The following is a 4,809-nucleotide window of genomic DNA, read 5'->3' on the forward strand; positions in this document are numbered from 1 at the left end:
AAATACAAAATTTAAAAGGTGAATTATTACTATTAATATTATTTTATTTTATTTTTTATTTGTAAAATAATAAAAAAAATTACGAAAAAATATTAATTTTTTAAATTTTCGGGAGTGATTTAAAAAATAAGAAAAAGGGAAGTATTGAATAAAAAAATAAATAAAAGTAAAAGTAGGTGGAATTCTCTTTTAAAAAGTAAAAGAAAGTTAGAATTAAAACACAAATATAAAGGTATCTGAAAATTAAAAAAAATCTAAAGTAAAAGAAAGTAGCATTTTTAAAAGAAAAGCAAAAGAAAGTGGATTATTTTTTAAGAAAAGTTAAATAAAGTGGAATTCTCTTTTAAAAAATAAAAAAAGTGAGATTTTAAATAAGATAAAAGTAATTAAAGTTGGAATTAAAAAAATAAAAGTAAAGAAAGGTGGGATTTATTTTTATAAAAAACTAAAAGCAATTTGTAAGTGGGATTTCTTTTAATTAAAAATAATAAAATAATAAAATATTTTTAAAAAAAATCTGAAAAATCTAGAAAATTTTGCTATAAATAGGAGGGGAAAAAAGGAGAGAGGAGAAGAAAAAAAGAAGGGGGCGGAGAGAGCGGTATACACTCGATATAAACTCTGGATACACTGGATCTATAGGGGCAGAATTCATTTTGGAGAGAGTAAAAAAGATAGAACCAAATTTTCTGAAATATTGAGAGCGGAAGAATACCAGAGAGAGTTCAAAGCTAGAAAGAGAAAACAAAGAGAGATTTCCGGACTATTTGTTTTCTCCATTTTTATTGGTTTTCTCCGTGTTGCTGGGATTTCTGGATTGAGGTGTTCAAGCTACTGTGTTGGGCTTTCTACTGCTGTATTTTGCTGTTTGTTGTTGCTGATTGCTTACCCCATTTTTCTGTTCTACATACCAGGTACATGTCCTGAAACTCGATGTATGAAAATATCCAGTTGAAAATGAATGAAGTGGAGGCCTATTGTTGATTTACTGCTTTTATTATACTGTAATAATCGTACTGATGGACTGTTAATTATAAGTTTGTGCATTTGAACCGTTAAGTGTGTGTTAGATATTTAGAAATGCATATGAGTTTAGTTGAGTATTCGTTGCAATAATTCCATGCTGGACTAACAGAATAGTTTCTATTAGTTTAGTTAATTTCCGGTTTTCCTAGATCTGTATAAATGGTATTTTCAAGTTGTGATTAATTAGGCTATAGACTTTTAAAGTAGTGTGATACTTCTTCTAATAATGGGAGCTTTATATTTAGTAGTGATGATGTGAGTTAATCTATAATTCTGAGTTTGAGTGGTTGTGTGTGGGTTCGAAATCAGTAAGTTAAAAGTAGATATGAGATATGTAATTCGTAAGGTTAATTTAGGCAATCCATTTTCATCCAACATCCTTAATTCTCGAGTTTCAACTCTCATATGTGGTCACGTTAGTGTTTAATCAAAGTTCATGAGTCAGCATTTTAATAAAAATGAGTCATAGTAGGGAATTTGAAATTTGAACTAGTATGCACCATGTTTGAAATTGTGATCATAGGCAGTTTACGTGGGTCATGAAATCTGAAATCAGTTGCTTTCCAACTCATGTTTAATGTTGCATTGAATTTATTTTACTGGCTAGTTAATTTTAGTAGTAGATTCATCAGATTTGTGTTCTTAATTAAATTGAAATTCCATTTAGTGTAAAAGACAGGACTTAACAGGCTAGTCCCTAAACGTTTGGGCCTCAGGATAATTGATGCATGGCCCAAGCCAGTTTTGGCCTCTTACTCATTTAGGCCTGGGTCAAGGTCTATTTTGGCCGATTTTATGGTGTATATCTGGTTTTAAATTCCCTCTGTTGGGCTCACATCGGAGCCCAATGGTCGGATGTTGGTGCAAAAATATTACTTAGTTTGCATCAGTCCAGTAACAAATTAATTAGGGCCTTTCTTTTATTTTAGAGACAAATTAAGTAGAAAACTATAGATTGCTCTAGGTTTGCACTTTAAAATAATAAAACGGGATGAGCCTCGCTAAACAAAACACATAAATTGCGGGGCCCTTCGATAATTGTATATATTAAAATACTTAGATTTCGGGACGGGCCGTTTAGCGAATTTCACGGCCTTCCCCAAAATAATAATGCGTTAGTCTCTTTAGGCGCGTATTTTAATAACATTACCTCCCTAAACTCGGGTGCGCATTTATGTGACCCAAATCCAAATCCCAACGACGTTAAAGTATGTCCAAAAACCACGGGGGCATTTATGTGACCATGTTCAAGACTTGTTTTAATGACGTTGCAATTTTCTTTAAAAATGAATAATACATAGGTTCATAATTTTTAAAAATCAGATAATTTAAGCCAAATATAACAGTTGAGCGACCGTGCTAGAACCACGGAACTCGGGAATGCCTAACACCTTCTCCTGGGTTAACAGAATTCCTTACTCAGATTTCTGGTTCGCGGATTGTAATACAGAGTCAATCTTTTCCTCGATTCGGATTCAACTGGTGACTTGGGACACCATAAATCTCCCAAGTGGTGACTCTAAATCTTTAATAATAAATCCCGTTTCGATTGACCTTTAATTGGAAAAACTCCCTTATGCCCCTGCGGGTGTAGGTAAAAAGAAGGTGTGACAAATAAAAATTACCGTCGAGCATTGTCGAGCGATCAGGCTCGAATTCAGCCACAAGGGAGGAAGGCAACCAGGCAGAATGAAGCAAATAAGCCACGACATATTGCCACGACAGCGGAGAAGTGGCAACACCCTCCAAGGACTCATAAAAATGAAAACTAAAAATGCTTGTTACTAGGAAAAGACGGTTCTGGGATACATCCTGGAGGACGCCCTTACATCCAGCAAAAAAGGCACTTAGACTTCGCCTTGGCCTCACACTGACGCATTAGTAATCCTCTCCCTCATTTGATCTACTTTAAATAAAACATGTGTTCATGAATTCAGGTGGTTCGATCAAGCATACCAATGATATCGGACCAAAGTCAACGGGGCGGTTTGGACTAACGAACCAAATCGCACCTGCATCTCGAATCATTGGCGGATTCCAAACGACGATCACCACAAAGACCATTCTCTTGATATAGCCCGTCTAAGCTCGGGCTGGGATGCCGAGCTCTATACCATCAAAGAAGGCGCAAGGCACGAACGTCTTATTCAGACGGCTACCGGCACACTGCCCGAAGACAGCGTCGACCCCACTTTTCCAAAAGGATGAAATCCCATGCAAGGAGAAGGATTAAAATAGTTGACAGGGAGCAATACGCGACGAGGGGAGATTCGTCACCATATGACGCATCGCCGACGTCAATACATCCTCCCTCGAAAGGGTCAAAGGGAACATACCAAATCTCGAAACGTCGCCTACACATCCTGTGGTAAGGAAAAGCTGTTTCACTCCGTTAATTATTCACTAACCTGTATGCAGACAATCGACCGGGACATTTGGAAGTTCTAACTCCACCCGGGGATCCCAAGACCTTAATAGGGCCCGACGCACTCTTTCCCCTCAATAGGACTTCTGGCCCAAACAGGGTCTCGCTAGCAAGATTATTAGCGGAGAAACGTACCCCCAAAGGAGGATACAATAAGGTTGCAGGCCTTCTTCTACAGTTAGACGACAAGCGATGATCTTCTTTCAAGGGCTCCATCCCCTCAAAAAGATTGGGGAACGGCAGACTGAGTTTCAATAGGGAATTATGTACCGGACCAAATGGTCTGAGGAGCCGCACCCACGCGGGCCGAGCTCACAACAATGAAACAATATGTGTTTATGCCAAGCAATAAAAGAATATCTTTCAGCATCTCGTTCTCCAAACAAGGAAATTGCAGTGTACTCTCGGCAGGAACCCTTTCACCGAATGCGTCCCGAAATACTCGGGGACTTAGCGTCAACAGTTTGGCACCCGCACGACCTCAGGGTCGGAACTCCAGGCTCATGAATCCCCAGCAAGGCAACTCCGAGCTCACAAATAGCGGCCTTCGAGCCCAAGCAAACTCAATAACTCGGAGACTGACACCAATCGCCATGCACTGGAAACCCAAAACTGTAAGACCCCGGGCGGGCAGACTCGGTGTAACCAGATCTATTCTACAAAGCAACACAAATTGTAAGACCTCAACAGGCATGAAAAAACTGTAAGACCTCAACAGGCATGACAAATTGTAAGCCACAACATGCATGACAAACTGTAAGACCTTAATAGGCATGAAAATCCCGAAGTTTAGGCTATACGTCGCATTTTTAAGAATCCCGAAAGGGCATACCCTCGGTGTAGACGCCTAAACTATCACTCGGGATCAAAAATGGCTTCGGCCAAACACATATGACTATTGTCAAAATGGCTGATACAGCCAAATTAATGCGACTCGGGGACGCCCAACCGTCGCTAAACAAAAATTACAGGCCACTACTTCGAATATACTTCGGAAAGAACCGGTTAAAATAGGCTTCCCTCAACAGGCGAAAACGAGCTTCGACCATGTCAGCTCCAAATCACAAGGCGTCGATCTACTCGACCTACAAGCTAAACACCTTCCAAGGTGCTCAAATATCGCCGATAACTACATGAAATTGAGGTTCTTCTGGAACCGATGACGGGTCAGGCAAAATTATTTCAAAAGACCTTAACGAGCAAAAAACAAAGACTACAAAAAGCCCACGGGAAAAATAGCATAAGAGCCATTGTCACCAGGCAAATGAGCCTCCGGGCCGCACACTAAAAGGTCTCTACAACCAAACAACGCAAGAGCCATTGTCGCCAGCTTGAAAATTGACAACTTGAGGATTAAA

The sequence above is a fragment of the Nicotiana sylvestris genome, chromosome 10 (assembly GCF_000393655.2).
Source record: "Nicotiana sylvestris chromosome 10, ASM39365v2, whole genome shotgun sequence".
Lineage (NCBI taxonomy): Eukaryota > Viridiplantae > Streptophyta > Magnoliopsida > Solanales > Solanaceae > Nicotiana > Nicotiana sylvestris.